This window comes from Helianthus annuus, chromosome 1, assembly GCF_002127325.2.
Source record: "Helianthus annuus cultivar XRQ/B chromosome 1, HanXRQr2.0-SUNRISE, whole genome shotgun sequence".
Lineage (NCBI taxonomy): Eukaryota > Viridiplantae > Streptophyta > Magnoliopsida > Asterales > Asteraceae > Helianthus > Helianthus annuus.
Window position 1 is genome coordinate 118,935,019 of NC_035433.2, and position 19,999 is coordinate 118,955,017.

General features: G+C 41.0%; 1 non-coding gene and 1 pseudogene across 1 annotated transcript; one reads left to right on the forward strand and one right to left on the reverse strand.

The window, feature by feature from the left end:
• Nucleotides 1-242: 242 nt before the first annotated feature.
• On the reverse strand, nt 243-8,039 carry LOC110929927 (annotated as a pseudogene).
• Nucleotides 8,040-19,543: 11,504 nt separating this feature from the next.
• On the forward strand, nt 19,544-19,650 carry LOC118483054. The gene has a single exon (XR_004869522.1). It is a non-coding gene; the product is annotated as a small nucleolar RNA R71 (small nucleolar RNA).
• The last annotated feature ends 349 nt before the right edge of the window (nt 19,651-19,999 follow it).

A 19,999-nucleotide genomic window follows, 5' to 3' on the forward strand; every position in this document is an offset into this window, starting at 1 on the left:
TCGAAACGGTTCACGTCGAAACGGTTCGCGTCGAAACAGTTCGATTCGAAACGGTTTGGGTCGAAACAGTGCCGTCTCCGAGAAATCTCAAAACGTTTTGGGCCTGGAGCCACTAAAAATAAATCGGGCCCATATAATTTAAACACAATAATCATATATTAAAAAAACTATAATATGACACTAATTGTTAAAACAATCATCAAAATAAAAGTATTATACCAAAATGATCTAAATTTACCTACTTAAGCGAATCGTGCAGCTCTCCCAGCATTTCTGGAAGCAAAGCTTTCGATCAAGTCTTCGTAATCCATAGTCTCTAGTATGTCGTTTTCAATAGATATCATTGCTAAGCCATTGAGTCTTTCTTGGGACATACTCGATCGTAAGTAAGTCTTCAACAACTTCAACTTTGAGAAGCTTCTTTCTGCCGATGCAACTGTTACCGGAATGGTCAACAACACTCTATATGCAATTAATGCATTAGGAAAAAAAATCAATCTTCTTTAAACTATTAAAAGCATCAAAAGGGCAAACAATATGACTAGGTAAAAATGTCTCAAACAATTTCAACTCCTCGTAAAGTTCATCAGCATCAACATCGGATTCGTCTTTAAACTTCAATGCATCTTGAAGACCATAACAACGAGACTTGAGATCTTTTTCAGTAAGTTCCCTCAACTTTTTAGGAAACAAAAAGCCAAATATTTTTTCATATTGTTGGTATTGTTCGAATCTTGTTTCAAGAGAAGCAATCGCTTGGTCCACGATACATAAAAAGTAATTGACTCTAAAATCCTCCTCGGGTGAAAATAAAACTTCTTATACAGTTGAAGTCTCATCAAATTGTTGTTTCCTAAATATTAGACGTTTTTGAGGGAATACCGTATCAACACCCATTTCATTTGCAATTTCTTTAGCTTCATTAATCGCCTTATCGAACCCTACTTCTCTATAATTCTTGAAATGTTTAATCAACTTGCCCACTTCATCAATGGCAACATCAAGAACCATATCCTTCGATTGTAACTTTTTGCTTACCACGTTCACCGTTGTTAATATTTCATACCAAATGACGGTTGCTGCCAAAAAATCAAATTCACCAAGTTCTTTTTCTGCTAGTGATTTAGCTTCGCTTTGAATTTTAGCATCATTGTCAGCAAACCTAACTCTAAGCAAAGCTTTTCTTACATCTACAAGTTGTGTTCGAATAGGCTTAACACTATCTACACGACTTTCCCAACGAGTGGCAGACAAAGACTTAAGAGTCAATCCTTTAACATTGTCTTTCAAAATTTGCCACCTTTTTGTAGAATTGGCAAAGATGGTATAAAACCGTTGTATGATTCCAAAAAAATCTCTAGACTTAGTGCACGTGTTAGCCATGTCACACAATGCAAGATTAAGACTATGACAACCACAAGTAACATATAAAGCTCTAGGATTTTCAATTAAGAATCTCTTTTGAACTCCACTATGTTTCCCTTTCATGTTTGCTCCATTATCATAGCCTTGACCTCGCATATCATTGATATCAAGACCAAGAGACTTTAATTCTTTAAGAGCATCTCCAACAGGCTATTTTTTCATGTTTTTATATGTCTATGTGGCATATGTTCATGTTTTTCTTATTGTGGAACATGTTTTTTATACCCGTTTTTTAGGTGGTGTTTTTCTCCAAGAACCAGAAAAAATGAGTAAATGATAGGACCCATGTACTTTTAATATATATAATATATATATATAGAGAGAGAGAGAGAGAGAGAATAAGCGGTGTAAATGTGTGGTTAAAAAATAAAAAGGTGGTGATGATGTGACAATGTTTTTATGTGCTTTTGTGTTTTCTTATTGGGTGGGTTTTTGATGTTTTTGAAGGGTGATTGTTTTTCTGACGTGGCAGCTGACTGGACATGTTTTTAGGTATTTTTAGTGGGTCTTATTGTGGATGCTGTAACAGTAACATCAAAAAGTCCTTTACCAGTGGTATCATCAACAATTAAAAAACCTAAAAAAGATTCCTCAATGGTGGTATCATTAACATACCTCACAATTATGGACATTTGCTCTTGATGACTTGTGTCAGGTGTGCAATCAAGTATGATGGAATAGTACTTTGCTTGCTTTATTTTCTTGATGATTTCTGCTTTAACTTTATCGGCTAACAATACTATTAACTCGTTTTGGATATTGTGTCCAAGATAATGTATGTCGGTTTCATCATTCATGATACGTCGCACATGTTCTTTCATAATCGGGTCAAACTCTTCCAACATCTCAACCAATCCCAAAAAATTTCCATTACCCTTTTGAAATAACTTCTCATTTGATCCGCGAAATGCTAAACCATGTTTAGCAAGAAATTTCACAAGCTGAATGATCCTTAAAATGACCTTTTTCCAATAATCTCTTTCTTTCTTAAATTGCTCGTACGCTACTTTGTTAATTGTTGTGTTGCAATCCAACATTTGACGCATTTCAAACCATTGTTTCATATTCTTCAAAAGTTCAACGCTAACTTCATGATCTTTAAGTCTAGTAGCATGTTTCCAATCTGAAAAACCTTCACCATCCAACGTGCCTTTCGGATACCCTTATCTAAAAATTTTACAACAAAAACAAAATAGCTTATCAAGCTCTTTCGAATACACTAGCCATTCTCTATCACAAGTCTCTCTATTCGGTAGAATTCTAGTATACATGCTTGTAGAAAATCGTCTTCCATGTTTATCAACGGGACCCTTATTCATATTTAAATCTCGTTTTGGACCTTTCTTAACCAAATCATTGATCATGTTATGATTAAGTCCATCCCAATTTCTAGGATCAAAAATATCAATATTAGGATTAACATTAGCATCAACATCGTCTTCACCTACATTAGCGTCAACATCATCTTCATCTACATTAGCATCAACCTCGTCTTCATCTACATTAGCATCAACCTAGTCTTCATAAACATTAGCATCAACATCATCTTTATCCACATTAGCATCAACATCATCTTCATCCATATTAGCATCAACATCATTCTTATCCACATTAGCATTCACATTATCATTAACTTCGTCTTTCTCAACATTAGAACTTTGTGGTTCTTTTTGAAAGAACTTGCGTATTGCCCCTTCTTGAGACCTTCTTTTTTCTTCCTCTATTTTCCTTCTTTTACGTTTTTGACAACCGGACAAATGTTTGTATTTCAGAGGCAAATTTCTGAAAAGAAAAAAAAAATGAAAGTTCAAACTTGAAAGTTTCAATTTTCAACAATAAACTAGACACTAAATCACTGATTTACAACCATAAACTAGACAACAAATCACTGATTTACACCCCGAATCACACTTGAGCACAAAGCGATTACTTCTAATCACACTTGAACAATTTACAACCATAAACTAGACAATAAATCACTGATTTCGTGGGCCTGTTTTTGACACAAATAGACAATAAATCACTGATTTCGTGGGCTGTTTTTTACGATAAACAAAAATCAATCGCTGCTAAACAGTAAATCACTTACGTTTTTTACAATAAACAAAATCGTCGCTGACAATAGACATAAATAGACAATAAATCACTTGCGTTTTTGATAATAAACAAAATCATCGCTGCTGAACAAGGAACTAACCTGAACAGTGAACCGAACAGACGTCGCTAATCGCTTCGTATTCACGGATTCCCGCTCTGAACAGTGAACTTATTCACGGATTCCCGCTGCTGAACAGTGAACTGATTTCGTGGCCGCTTTGTGTGTGGCTGTGTGCGCTGCCTATTCCTCTGTCGCCGTCGCTTCGTATAATCTATTCTGGATTCCCGCTCTAACTTCACGTCAATCACAGATATGCAGGCCGATTGATCGATTATAATAAATTAGGTTTCCAGTTAAAGGCCCAATAATAAAAACCTATAGTATATAGTTTATTTTTTAAAAACTCTGGGCCCTTAAGAATTTTGGGCCTGGGTCCATTGCCCTACTTGCCCATACTTATCACCGGGCCTGGGTCGAAACGGCATGGGTCGAAACGGTTTGATTTTAAATGGTACGGATCGAAACGGTTCGCGTCCAAACGGTATGCGTTGAAATGGTTCGCGTCGTAAGAGCCTGATTCAGTAATTTATCAACATGATAATATTTAGCTGCTAGATCTTTTGAGCTAACAGTTATATATCTCTAACAGTTATATATCTCTTTCAGTAAGCCTAAACTCACCATCCATGCCTTTAAACTTGGATTTCAAAATCTCATTTAGAAGCAACGTGCCATTTTGTGGGACTCCAACTCTTTCAATGGACTCCGCAAGTGCCCAAATTATGTCATACGCCGATATTGCAAACACATGCACCTTTCTAGTAAACTTCTTGTTCCATCTATTTGTGAAATAATGTAGTCTCCTTGATGCTGGTATATAACTAGTTAAAGTATATGCATGAGTAACTTATAAATTCGTGATTTGATTCTTTTCAGTTGTTTACGCTGAGACATGTAGATGGATTTGAAGAAGAACGAATTGTTTTAAAGAAAATTCAGTTATGGTATCATCAATTGTCATGGTTATTTTTATTTTAATTTTACTTAAAAGGGTATAATAGGAAAATTGTCACTTTTTTTTCTGCACTCGGGAACACACAAGATGTTATTTTCTTTTCCTTTCTTTTCATTTCCTTTAAACTCTGGAACGTGAAATAAATTTGTATATTTTTCTTTCTCTTATTTTCTTTTCTCTCTTAAACTTTCTTTCTTTTCTTTCTTTTAGTAAACTCAGGAACATAGTGTTAATGACGCTCTCCATCCGAAGATATTGATCTTAAGAGGGAGCCAGTTGTTCCACTGAAGAATATAACAAATACCTGAAGTATTCCACTGAAAAATATACCGAATACCTGAAGGGAATTGCTTAATAATAACTTCCTTAGACTAAAGGGTATTGGGACCGGCTGAGGCACGGCTAGGACCGGCGCCGGTCTCCCACATCGCCCCCTGGGGCTCGGCTCGGCAAAAGCGGCTCCCCACAGCCGGAGGATACGGGCCTCCTTTCTCTCACAATAACCTATACATACATACATATATATACATAAAGGGGCTCATCCTCCACCACCCTAGGTCCATCCCCTCCAAATCGAGCCTACGTGGTGCTGACGTGACAGCTTATCCCTTTGGGGATCAGGCTCTTCATACCCACTAGCCTTACTGACTTCATTGATAAACCACCCAAGGGATCAATAGAGCAAGTCTAAGCATCTCGCTGACCAAGATAGTAGTCTGTTGCGTAGATCGATGCACCCCTCTAACTCATCTTGCTCTATCAGAGTTTGCGGCGGCCGAATCCAATCCCACAAAAATATGAGGTCACCACCTACCCAAGTTTAAATGTATTAAGAATAAATCTGCATAATCTAACTAATTTTTTAATATCGTTTCTAGATTTTCTAAATAAACTAGTTAAATTTCCCCGGGCGCGTCGCGGCGGGGACCCAATGACTGCAAAACACATGTCAGTAACGGTAAGCAGATACCGAATATCAAAACATAAATAAAAATGTTGTGAAAAGGATAGTCAATCCGTCCTAAAAAAAAACGATTTTAAATAACCTAATATATAATAATAGGACCCACACGTCCTACACGTTGAAAATTCGGTTGTTTTCAGTTCAATTATTACGGTGCTAACACGTTAAAATATGGATGAGCTCGGTACCTGTAACGGCACCGAAAGCACCGATCCGGAAAATCATCGAAATTAGGTACCGGCACCGAAAATGCTCGGTACAATACGGTATGGTATTTGAAGGTAAAAATCAATAAATATAGGTATGGTGCTAGACCGGTGTCGAACCGAAAGTAACGATTCTGAAAACGCCAATAGGTGGGTACCAAATTGGTACCGAAAATGATTTGGTATAGTAAATTTGGTACCGATTCAATACCGGTTTGATTACAGGATTTGATACGATTTGCTCATCAATAATCTAAATATCCAAGTTAATTTTACATGCTACAATTCATTCATTACGTAAAAAGACAAAAAATAAAGCAAAATATGTTGTGTATATAAAATCTCATTCAAACGAAATATAGTTTACTTACTGTGTGTATGAAAAGTATCTAAACTATGCAATTACTTGCATTGCTACGTTGCTACAGGATTTGATGAGCTCGGTACCAACGGGTACCGAAAATACCGTTACCAAAATCCCCAAAAATGGGTACCGGTACCGAATATACCTCGTACAGTACGGCTTGATACGGTCGGTACTGGTACGCGCCGGTATTTGAGGGTAAAACCCGATGAATACCGGTGCCGAACGAATACCAAAAATACACTCACTTTGGTAAATTTGATACCAACACCGGTACCCGATACTATTCATTATTTGTATTTTTATTACTTTTCATTCAATACTCTTTTTAATATTTATTTATTATTACTGTTCATTCACTTCTCTTTTTAATATATAGGTAAATACATCCATACTTGCATCCTCCATCAAATCCTATTTTTTTAAGAATAAACTTTCATAAAACACAAGGACGACTATCTCCAAGACGGAGATAGCGACCCAAAGCAAATTACATCAACTCGAAATTACACTATTTATCCCAACCTACCGTATCCTTTTTAAATCTATACCTATACCACAAAAAACCAATTACTTTAACATCGGACACAACTTCCACGACCTTAGCCTTTTTGTTTTGGTAGATAGTCTCATTTCTCCACTTCCAAATCCGCCAACATGTAATAATAATAACCCCATATAATATCGTCTTCTTCAAAGGAGTTGCGGGGATGCTATTGTGTAACTCTAGAAGATCTTTAACTGAAAACGCGAATATACTCGGAATATCACACCATTTAGAAATCAAATGCCACACCCTGGCCACCATACCACAAGCCGTAAACAAATGTTCCGAGGTTTCTTCTCCATCATCACATAACTGACAAATACAATCTTCTCCTATCATATTCCTCCTCTATAAAGCACCTTTATTCGGTGAAGAAACACCGACCTGAACGGTAGGCTCCGACTAGGACTTCAACTCTTGGCGATCCGAACTACTGACTACAAAACAGAACACCGTTAGGACTCGTTACAGGAATGGGGTTATTCCTGTAACCACCCTCCGGCGTGAGAATAAGTCTCGGTTTAGGAGTAAAAGAATATGTGCAAAGAGAGAGAGAGAGAGAGAGAGAGAGAGAGTAAACGAGAACAGAATATGCATACCTTTGATGTTTACCTTTATTTATAGTTTACCATTAGGGTTTCGTCTAACTTAGGATGAGCTCCGATAAATTAGGGATTTGCATGATCTTCCCAAAAGATTGGGGATTCGGTTACGTGGTTTATCCATGCAGAATAGAAGATTCTAGAATAAACATGTGTAATTATATATTTATAATTAAATAATAGGTAATGACCGGGTCGAGTCAGCCGTTTCGGGTCATAGCTCGTCATGTCTTATGAGATGAAATTCATGGGATCGGACTAAAAAATGAAAAAGTGAAAATACCCCCTGTGAGTGCAAATTTCTCGAGTGTGAGTACCGTTACTTTTTTGAAAAATGGCGGCGATGTGAAAAGATGTGACAGTTAAGTCATCATTAGGATGACAATTATATCTCCCCTGTCTTGACACGCGTTCCCATCCATTTGCCTTTTTGAATTCGAAAGGTTGTTACCCCTTCGCTATAAATAGGTTCCCCGTTTAAGGTTTTCCTATTTCGATCTTTGCTCTCAACTTCATCACTTTCTTGTCTACATAAAATGGCTTCTAAACCGGTGAATCTTCTTCAGCCCAAGCGAGTTCTGATGCCTTGTATTGCAAATGGGGAACGGGGTCATTCAACAATCTCACACAAGAGTATGATATTAAATCGGAGTGGAATCCGGTGCTGCCGTCAAAACAAGATACAACATTTCAGCTGAAAACAGGGCAAAATTACCCTGTTCAGTGATTTCTTCAAATTCTTCAACTTCCGGTTGCCTATCACCAAGTTTTGTAAGTCCCTTCTTGATGAATATCCCATTCACATCTCTCAACTGCATCCGTTAGGGTTAGTCAAACTGCGTCATTTCGAGTTTGCTTGCATAGCCCTGGGACATATCCCTGAAATTACAGTGTTTAGGGCTTTTTCGTTCTGGTGTGGAAATCCCCCTTTTTTTACATTTGATCGACGCGACATTGGCGTGTCTTGTTTGAGGGACATCCCTACTAGTTCCAGAGATAAGGACCGGAAAAAGAAGTTCTTCTACATTGATGCCAGTGTTATCCCCGGGGAGATGCACTGGAGGGAAATGGGGTCCAAGGACAAGTTCAAAAATGAGGGTCCCCCTGCTGATGCCTATGTCAAGATAGCTCTATTTAAGAAGTTGAGCCAACACCCCTCCGAGTGCACAGTGATCCCGGAAGGGGCCCTGGTAATGGCAGGGATGAGTTTGCTATGGCGTGACAACTAGTTGTACCCTGCTTTTCGAAGAGTTGATGAAGGTACACGTCAACTTGCTTTTAATTTAATTTGCAAATTGTGCTTGGTATAATATGTATGAATCTGAAATAGGTGAATGGAGTTTGTTTGATTTCGTTGATCCCCCCCCCCCCCCGCAATGCTGCTTTGAGGCCCGCGGATCGCGCGATTGGGGAGCAAGAGTCTGATGTGCTGAGAATCCACCTTGAACAATTTCTACTTCTTGCCGCACCGGCTGATCCGAATGTTTACGTGTCTCAGCCTCCCCCCCCCAGCGGGGGGAGCAGTGTTTCCATTGCAGAAACAAAGAAACCAACCCGGGTAAAGATAACCGGGAGGAAAGTTATTACTGCAGGGACTACTACTTCACCTATGTCGGTTAGCATTTCTGTGGCCCCGTAAGGTACTATTGCTGTTTCTGCCCCTACTAGTTTGATTAGCCCACCACGCGCACAAAAAAAGGGTAGGATAATGCCTCCTTTGACTTCTTTTCAAGCAATCAAGGCTGCTCACGCCTTACCTGCTGGTGAGTGATTTTATTTTTTCAATGTAGGAGTTATGTTCCTGTGAGTTTTGAATATCTGATTTGATACAGGTTCCATTGCTGAGACCCAAGTTGGGGGTGGGTCCTCTGGTGCAATTATTTCCTCCGCGTTCGGCGGGCAAAGCCTTTCAGATCTTATATCCTAGGCAAGTGTCGCCGCTGCTAGCTCTTCAATGCTACCGCCCGTGTTTACAACTGTTGTGGTTGTGACACCCATCCCCGTCACTACACCGCTGCATTCAAGTGCTACCTCTGTGTCCCTGTTTGATTCTCCTGTTGGCGTTTTCTCTGGGTCTGAAAAAGGAGATGCCTACAACTTCCGTTGCTGGCGAGCCCACAAGTGCCAGGGATGCTACTGTAAGTGATGGTGGGGGATCTAGCAGTGGTTTTGTTGATGATGGGGCCCGTTTGGGCGATGATCTTCATCTACCCACCATTTGTTGGGATCCGAATGCTCAGGATAGACGCTATCAACCTAAGTGGAAGATAGCGGAGTCTTACAGGTTGGTTTTCCCCCCAGTGGTGCATCACTGGGTTGAGCGAGCGTACCCCCCCCCCCCGACTGAATTAGCCTATGTAGGGGGGTTGGATAATGAGAACTTGATGAATGCAACGATGGTGGATGCATTAAGTTAACCTCGGAGGTTGTCAGAAATTCGACGCCGGTGGATGCATGATAACAATGAGCTCCACCAGGCGCGGATTACCATTCAGGAGCCGATTGATGAAAACTTGAAAAGTATCGCTTGGAAAGCCAACTACAAGCTGCTGGTCTCAGGGAGAGTCGGTTTGTCTTCAAGAAAAACAAGGCAGAGGAGGATCTGAAGCGTTTAACAGCCAACCTTGCTGAGAAAAGGATATTATGGGCCCGCGACATAGCGGAAAAAGATCAGGTCCTTTCTCACACTAAGGCTGTTCAGGAAAAGCTGGAACGTAAAGCCGTCACTGAGGCTCAAAAGGTGAGATCTGAGCTATCTGCTGAGATGGAAAAGTTCCGTATTGATACCGATTTTGTGTCTCATGTGCAGGAGAGGTATCAAGGTCTCACCGTGGAGTTAGAGGCGTCTAATGCCAAAGCCCAAGCCAAACAAGTTGAGTTGTAAGAGCGGGAGGAACAGCTTAGGAAGCTGCAGCAGGTGTGCGACTCTCTCATTTCAGAGAAAAATCAGCTTTCTCAATCTTCAACCGCCCAACAGGCACGTCTTAAAGAGGCGGAGGGTGTCTTGGACCAGTCCAACGCGGAAATCAATAGCCTGACTAGCTGCTTGGCTGGTTTGCAGGGTGATAGGAATTGGTTGATAACAAATGCCTTGGTTGGGGCTTTTGAGTATCTCCACCAATCGGAGTCCTTTGTTACTCTTTTGGACCGCCTGTCTACTGCCGCTTACAAGTCAGGGCACCATGATGGCCTCTACGTGGGTTATTTTAGGTGCCAACAAACAGAAAGGATCACTCCCGAGTTCCAGGAGAATAGAGGCAAACTGACAGCGTAGATGGCGGATGCTCTTGAGGCAGCTTACAATGACCCGCTGCCCGCGTATGCAGATCTTGTTGATAAGGTGGCCGAAGATGGCGTGGACTCCTTACGCCAGATGTTGGATGTGGCGGAGGAATCTGGAGAGGAATGAGTGTTTTTTTTGTTAATCCCACTGTTCCTTAGATATTTTGTAAAAACACTGTTTGGTTTTGTTTGGGGTGCGTGTAAGCATTCAATTTTTGTCAGACAATTAATGCAATTGCCATCATGATAACGCCGCCGTTTACTTAAGTGTGGCGATTTGACATGTAATGATGCCATGCTATTAATTTTGTTGTCGTCACGGTTGTCAGCTCTCTTAATAATTATATAAATTGTGTCATGCTTTTTCCAGATTTGGTAACTGAACAAATGAACCGAAAGTGTCGTAATCGGAAAATTTCCAACGTACTTCGAAACCTGGATGCAGCGGAAGCTTTGGTCTGTTTCCAGGATCCGGTGACGGAGAAGATGATCAGGGGTAAGAAAGCTAACTCCGGCGATACCATGCCTTGTGTAAACAGGTCTTGCAGAGGTATCGGAGATGATAGCCCTTCCCATGTGCAGGTTAATGCTGACGTTGATGTGGCGTTCTTTACTGCTGATACCTTGATGCAGGCCTTTCCTCCTGAATATATACAACGATGTAGGACGGTGTACCTGCGACGCCGGTGTGGCCGTCAATGTGTAAGCTCAGTTGGGGGTCAGAAAATACCAGTTTCTTCGGTTGATGAGGTGAATATTGATGACTTAATCCTTGATCCTCATCACTTGGAGTATTACGGTGAGGCATTGCACACCTCTGCAGAGGTTTTAGCAATGTTTCCCAATATGTAGTATAGTAGAACATGTTCGTTTTTTGGTATTCCCATATGTTGGTGTTTAACAACAGGGACAAGTACTTGGTTTTGTAAGATAGTTGTATGTATTTGTCACTAAAATACCTATCTTTTGTAGTGGTTAATGTATCTATTACCAAGATACCCACTCTTAGCTCTGTATAGTTTTGGTCATCTAACTTGTGTATGAAAAATATTTCGTGTCAGAGACATTTTTTACCGTTATGTGCAGTTTGAATGCGATGGTAATTTTTTGTACCGTGATATGCAGTATACATACGATGGTAATTTTTAGTGTACATGTAGATAACAAAAGGAAATAAAGAGTAACTTTTATTAACTTAATAACTGCAAAGAAAAAGAGACATCGTTCCTGATGGATTACACTTGTTCATAAAAAGAAAACAGTCAAACCCGTCGTTAGGGGCGAGAGTCTACATGTAACATTTCTTCAACTGAGCAGCGTTCCAGCTACGTGGAACCTCTATGCCATCAAGCTTGGATAGATGGTAAGCCCCTTTGCCTAAGTCTTCTTGAATTATGTAGGGGCCTTCCCAGTTGGGTCCCAGCTTGCCTGAGGGTTTCGCTCTACTAGCCTCGTTGTCCCGCATGACATACTCGCCCTCCTTGAAAGTTTGCTGAGCCACGCGTTGGTTATAGACTTATAGTACTTCTCTAAGGTTTTCTTGTATTTTGCCTCGCTGAAAGCGGCTGCTTCGCGTCGTTCTTACAGGAGGTTCAGGCCTTCCCGTAGGAGCCTTTCATTATCATCCTCGGTTGTTAGGCGTCTTAGAGAAGGTAGCCCAACTTCCACTGGTATCATGGCCTCTGCGCCATAGGTTAGGCTGAATAGGGTTTCGTTGTTGCTTGTCTTGGGCATAGTTCGATGTGCCCAAAGGACGTTTGGCAATTCTTCTACCCAAGAGCTTCCCTCATAGCCTAACCTTCTTTTAATTCCATCCAGCAGACTTCTATTCGCCCTCTCCATTTGGTCGTATCCTTGGGGTGTGCAACCGATATAAAGATTTGTTGGATCTAAAGCTTCGCGCACCAATATTGTAGGACCTTATCTGTAAATTGTGTTCCATTGTCTCTTACAAGATATAACGGCAATCCAAACCGGCAGACTATATGTTCCCATAGGAATTTCTTGGCATTTTCAGCACTTATCTTTGCCAAAGGATTTGCTTCGATCCACTTGGTGAAATAGTCGATAGCCATAATTAAGTACTTTAGCTTTCCTGGGCTAGCGGGAATGGTCCCACGATATTAACTGCCCATTTTTTAAAAGGAAAGGCCGTCGTAACGGGAATTAAGTTGTTTTTAGGGCGAAGTGTTTGTGGGGCAAATTTTTGACAGCTGCGGCATTTTTCTGAGTTCGTCTACCGCATCTTCATGCATCCCAGGCCAATAGTATCCAGCGTTTTGAATTTTGGCGACCACTGCTCGGGGTCCGGCGTGAATGCCACATATACCGGCTTGTATTTCTTGGATCAAGTATTTTGTTTCCGCTGGGGATACACACCGTAATAGTGGTCCTAAATATGACTTCCTGTAGAAGACACCGTTATTTACCTCATATTGTAACGACTTTGTTTGTATTTTCTGAGCGTCACCTCTGGCGGAGGGTAATTCCCCTTTTATGAGGAAATTTAAGATGGGAGTGTAGCAGCAGAGTTCTTCCGCTGTGACGGCGGATACTTCTCGGGACTCTATGGAAGGTGACTGGAGCGTTTCCACCTTCACCTTCTTTTCCATGCCTAAAGTAGCTAGCTTGCTTAGGGTATGAGCTATTTGGTTTCTTCCCCGATTGACGTGATTGAGTGTAACGTTGTCGAATGAAACTATGAGTTCCTTGGTTTTAGCCAAGTATTTTTCCATTATCTCGTCTTTGACTTCATAGGTCTCATTCACCTGATTATTGACCAGCAGAGAGTAAACGTATGCATCGACCCATGTTGTTCTCATGGACTGAGCCATTCTCAGACCCGCTAACAGCGCTTCGTACTATGCCTCATTGTTGGAGCATTCGAAGTCGAACCGCATGGCGTAGATCAATTTTATTTCATACGGGCTTATTAGCATGAGGCCCGCCCTAGATCCTTTTCCACTGGAAGACACGTCCGTGTATAACTTCAAGTTCTGCCTGGCTGTGCTAGATTCGGGTATGTCATTAACCACGGGGTATTGTATCACTTCTCCATCAGGAATTTCAGCTAAGAAATCGGCGATGTCTTGCCCCTTTATTGCTGTTCGTTTTCGATATTCGATATCTAGGGCTCCCAGCTCAATCGCCCATTTAGCCAATCTCCCAGAGATTTCTGGTTTGTGTAAGATTTGCTACAGGGGATAATTTGTTAAGATTTGCACGCGGTGCCCTTAGAAGTATCTTCGGAGACGCCGGGTAGCGTGGACTAATGCAAGTATCAGTTTTTCAAGTGTTGGGTACCGCGTTTCTGGTCCCGCTAGTACCCGGCTAATGTAGTATATGGGTGTTTGTTTGTTATCCCTTTCAACCATGAGTACCACGCTTACAGCGTCGTGAGCTGCCGCCAGGTACATCTGCAAAAGTTCCTCTGGGTATGGCACCGTCAACATAGGTAGCTTTTCAATGAACCGCTTCATGTCTTTGCAGGCCTTCTTCTGCTTCACTGGTCCATTTCAAGTTTTTTTTGTTAAGACAATTTTTCAACGTTTTTATAAATGGCAAATATCTCTCGACGTGTCTTCTCAAGAACCTGATTATGGCCACTAAACGCCCATTCAGTGCTTGTGCCTCTTTTAAAGTTCTGGGAGAGGGCATTCGTGTTATAGCGGCTATCTTTTATGGGTTGGCTTTAAAGCCGTCCCGGGTGACCACTACCCCTAAGAACTTACCTTCTTCTACCCCGAATGAACACTTCTTAGGGTTGAGTTTAGTGTTGTATTCTCTCAGTTTTTGAAAGGTTTCCTCGATGTATTCGAGCATTTGTTTGTCCTCACTGCTCTTGATCACTAGGTCATCGACATATACCTTCAAATTTCTGCTGATTTGCTTCTCAAATGCCTTGTCCATGACGCGTTGATAAGTATCCCCGGCATTGCTGATGCGTGTATAGTGTAACATAATTTAGATGTATCTTTTAAGCCCTTTTTACACTTTTAGCCAAGTTTTAAATTTATAAAACACGATATTTACTAACACTAAACACACATATGGGCAAGTGCACCCATCGTGGACGTAGTATAGTGTTGGTAAGATACCGAGGTCGTCCAAGGACACAAGAGCTTTTAGTACCGGTTTATCCTCAACGTCTAATCAAATCAAAATGTTAGAAAAGGTTTTTAAACTAAGAAAATAAAAACTGACTAAATGCTGAAAAATAAAAATAAAATAAAAACAGATAGACAAGATGAATCACTTGGATCCGACTTGTGTATTAGTATAACCTTTGATTATTTTCGCACTTTTGCACTTGTTTAAGAGATTATCTTAGTTATTGTAGTAGGCCCCTCTTTTGAAGGCGACGTTACCCTCAACCCAGTAGTTTGAGTCAGCAAGGATACAATCCTAAAGGGTTGGATTATTGGAAGATAATGAATTAAGTTATTAATGCAAATTATGGTAGGCCCCGCTTTTGGCGGTGACGTTACCCTCGACTAAGTAGTCTGAGTCAGCAGGGATACAGTCCTAAATAGCCGGGTTATAGTATTAATAGTAGTTAACTTATGAGGGGGTCAAAGAGTTTGGATCCCCGCCATCCAATACCTATGGGCATTGAAGGAGATCCTACTAAATTTGACCCAGGTCCCTTGCAGGACCTCTAAACGCTGAACAAGGGCAGGACCCTTACCAAACCGTTCCCTTAACCCCCGACCAGGTAGCCAACATACCTCCATATAGATCGTGGAGATATGAATGGTGAAAATCTTTTATTTTATATAGACAGTAAAATAATGCCAAGACACCACGGACAAACGATAAGGAAAGATCACCTTCAACATAAGCAACTAGTTATTAAAGTCATTAATACAAAACCAAATAAAAAGTGCAAAAGATTAAAAATAAAAAGTATTATACTAAACACTTGTCTTCACCAAGTGATGTAAGAGACTTAGGCAAACATGGCCTTGATTGTCAAGAACTCTTACGATCAATCTTGGATCCCGAGACGACTCACACACTCTATGATGGACAATGGATGATGGTGTTATAGTGGTGGTGGGTGGTGGATGAAGTGTGAGAGAGGTGGTGTGCCAAGGGATGAGTTGCAATGAAACCAAGCACTCCTATTTATAGGCTGAACAGAAGGCTGGGCACGGCCCCGTGTCCGCTGGACACGCCCCCGTGCCTGTCTGACACTCTCTCTCCTCATTAATTGTAATTCGCAATTACAATTAATGCGCCTGCTGTACTTTTGCCACGCCCCCGTGTTCGCTGGACACGGCCCCGTGGTGGGCAATAGAAGCTTCTATAGGTTTGTCTTTTCTGCTGCTTCTTGGGCACGGCCCCGTGCTGGCTGAGCACGGGGCGTGTTCAGTCTTCTGTCTTCTCTATTTTGCTTGTGAGAATGCTGTTGAGGGGTCGGGCAATCCACTTATGTTCCTTTTCTTGTATTTATGTTTGATTTAGCTGTCTTTTTGCTTCTTTTGTGAATTTGAGCTCATTTAATCCTGAAAATACAAAAGGAAGACAAAAGCACTCTTTTTCCAACATTAGTACTTAAAAAGGGTTAGTTTTATGCCTTATTTGATGTATTTTATATGTTGCATTTCACACACATCAAATACCCCCACACTTGAACTTTTGCTTGTCCTCAAGCAAAACTCTTTAATATGTGGCTTACACTCCTAAATGGAATGGGTAGAAGAGAAGGTTTTGGCTTGTCATAGAGTGTCGGGAATCCAAGATCTTTTTGGGTTTTATTTTTATTTATTTACAATCCTATTCGTTATGATTTGTTTAGAACGTTTCATAGGAGAAATTACTTATTTGGGCATAACATGCCTTTTTAAAATTCCATTTATATACAAGATTCACATACCTCACGGGAGAAATCACTCACACTCGGCCGAAGGTGTATTTTTAGTGAATCACTCGAGAGCGGCATGGAACTTATTCCTACCATAAGCTTGCCAAGCAATCAATCTTCCTCCTTTTTAACTTGTTACCTTTGTAAATATCAAGAGGACTTTTTGGGTAAAGGCTTGGGCTAAAGGTGGGTGAGTGGGTTAGTGGTTAGTAGAAAAGGGCGAAAAGCGTAAAAAGCGTCGGTTTTCGTAAAACATTTTGTTTTAGTGACTTTTTATTTCGAAGTATTTCTTCAGACAAGCTTTTGTTTCAAGAGCTTTGTTTGTTTATTTCTAACTTCATTTTTTTTGTAGTCACACGAAAACCGAGCTTGTTACTAAAATAAAGGGTAAAAAATAAAAAGGGTTTTTTTTTGTGGGTAAAAAGGTTTTAGGGTAAAGAAATGAAAGGTTTTAGGCTCAAAGGGGTTAACTAGGGGGATTTTGGGTAGGTGGTAAAAAAATTGAAAAATAATGGTGTAGAAAGAAAAAGGGTTAGTCCTAATGCCTCCATCATTTACTTACTTGGGTTTAAGTTGGTAAGGACCGGGAATGAATCGTCGTGGCAAGTTCTAGAGTCGTAAGAACCAAGCGGCTATTCACACAAGAAATGAAAAATGTGCATTTAGTCTAAAGATGTGTATTTGTATGCTCAATAAAGGCTCAAAACTCACTTTTTGTGGGAATGGGTTTTTCTATATGATCAAGTATATATAATCAAATTTTAACTAAACTTGTCATGCCGTTTCGTAATTTTCTTATGTTGGTTCTTTTTATCACGACGCTCTCGGTTGTAAATTTGTAAAAATATAACCTTAGTAATCTTAGAATTCCCAACTTAAACTTTAGACAAGTAAAGAAAAAAAAATTGAAAATTTTTGAAAAAAATTTGGGGTGATTAGCGGTTCCAATAGAGTTTTGTGTAAGGCTTGTTTTTAGGACTTGCAAAATTTCAAGGTTTTAGCATCCCCCCACACTTAAATTACACGTTGTCCTCAATGTGTCCCAAAAATAAATTTTTAGGTTGATTAGATGTGTAATATAGTGTTAAAAGCAAAGATTTTATGTTACTGGCAGTCTGGACACGGCCCCGTGGGGACCGGACACGGCCCCATGGGGACCGGACACGGCCCCGTGTTCAGGTGCCAGTAACGAAAATTAAAGAAAAGAAACAGAAGCCTGGACACGGGGGGCGTGTCTGGTGAACACGGCCTGTGTCCAGTTACCTGAACTGGGCGTTTTTCTGCAGGGGGTGCAGCACGGGGCCGTGTTGGTTGGACACGGCCCGTGTTGAACCTTCTGTATTGGAGAAATTGATGTCAGGTTGCCTTGTTCTTGTGCATGGGGTCATGTTTCTCGTTCCCTTTTCATCCTTTTCCACCATGAGTGTGTTTTATTCATGTAAATTAAAACTAAAAGATTAAACTAAACTAAGGATAGTTCCGCGGAATGCCTCCGTGGTGCGCCACGTTTATAAGGGTCCTTGGCTAGACCCAATGTGAGGTTATATATTTTCTGAGTGGGATGTTTGGCATCCCATGTTGCACCGTCGGAGAGCAGCATCCAAACTCGAATCAATAACCTTCATGTAGTTGACCGGGTCGTCGTCCTCTATTCTCTTCCCAACACCGAATTTTACTTCATCATCTCCGTACCTTAGGGTGAGTGTTCCGTCATTCATGTCTACCACTGCTTGTGCGGTGGCGAGAAATGGTCTCCCTAGTATGAGGGGGACTTCGGTGTCTTCTTCCATATCGAGTATGACAAAATCTGCCAGATAGACAAATTTGTTTACCTTTACTAGGACGTTTTCGATGACACCTTGCGGGAATTTGACGGATCGATCAGCAAGTTGTATGCTCATTTTTGTAGGACTCGTTGTTCCTAGGCCGAATCTTTTAAACATTGATGAAGGCATGAGGTTAATGCTAGCCCCAAGGTCGGCTAGTGCATTACGAACGGGGGAGTCCCCGATCGAGCAGGGAATCGTGAAGCTTCCAGGGTCGATTTTCTTTTGGGGAAGTTTGTTGAGTACGAGGGCAGAGCATTCTTCGCCTAAGTTAACTAATTGCAAGGTTTCAATTTTCTTTTTATGAGTGAGGAAGTCCCTCATGAACTTAGAGTATTTGGGCATTTGGGTTAGGACATCAATAAAAGGAATATTGACATGCAATTGTTTTAATAGACTTTCGAATTTTGCGAATTGCTCATTGGTCTTTTGACGAATTAACCTACCGGGGTACGGAACTCGAGGAGCCTTGGTAGGCTCTGATGATGTAGGGGAGTTCTTCTCCTGCAGAGGCGGGGGTATAGTTTCTTCTGTTGGCGGTGGTGCTTCCGCAGGCCCCACGGTGCGGTTTCATAACGTGATGAGATGGACTTGCGCTTTTGGGTTTGTTTCGGTATTGCTTGGTAATGCACCTTGTGGTCTCTCGGAAAAGTTTTGAGCTAGTTGATTTAATTGTTCTTCTATGTTTTGAATACTAGCTTGTTGATTTCTAAAACTTGATTCTAATTGTAGAAACCTTTCCGAGTTTTTTTTTTCAGTGTCGGAGATGAGGCGAGATACAGTATCTTCAAGCTTTTCTCGTCCACCTTGTTGTTGAGTGAAATTTTGTGACTCATTTCTTGGTTGTTGAAAGTTTGTTCGTTGGGTTTGTTGGTTACTACTATTGCCGGGCTCTCTCCAACCAAGGTTAGGGTGGTTTCGCCATCCTTGGTTGTAAGTGCCCGTTGGAGGACCCGACGGCCTAGGTCTATTGTCAATGTAGCTTACCGACTCTTGTTGATCGTCTGTTTCTTTCATACAACTCCAATTTTCATGTGGCCCACCACACCCTTCACAAGCCATAACCGAGACTGTTTTTGTCATTTCCAATTTTTTTATTTTTGAAGAAAGAGCCTCGATTTGGGCTTGTAAAGAAGTGCTTTCATCAACCTTATGGGCGCCCGGGGCAATAGATTTATTGCCTCGGGGAGTGTGCCACTGAAAATTGGTTTGAGCAATTTCCTCAATTTGGTTATATATTTCATGCGGGCGGCGATTACCTAAAAGTCCCCCGGAGCTAGAGTCGAGTGTCTGCCTTGTGTGTGGCAACAACCCATTATAGAAAGTGGATACTTGTTGCCATATCGCAAGGCCGTGATGTGGACACTTTCGCAATAGCTCCTTGAACCTTTCCCAAGTTTCATATAAGGATTCCCCGTCCTCTTGCGAATATGTATTAATTTCAGTCATTAATTTAGCCGTTTTAGCTGGAAGGAAATACTTATATAGAAATTTTTGGGCTAGTTCATCCCAGGTGTTTACCGATCCAGCTGGGAGGGCATTGAGCCAAGCTTTTGCTCGGTCTTTTAGCGAGAAAGGAAACATTCGAAGGCGGATGGCGTCATTTGATGCTCCATTGATCCGAAAGGTATCACATATTTCTAAGAAATTAGTAATATGTAGATGGGGATCCTCGTCCGCAAGCCCATGGAAGGTTGCGGAGTTTTGGAGCATTTGTATCAAATGCGGCCGAAGTTCGAAGTTATTGGCTTCGACATTCGGTGCATTGATAGCGGCGCCTAAGTTACCTACGGTGGGTCGTAGA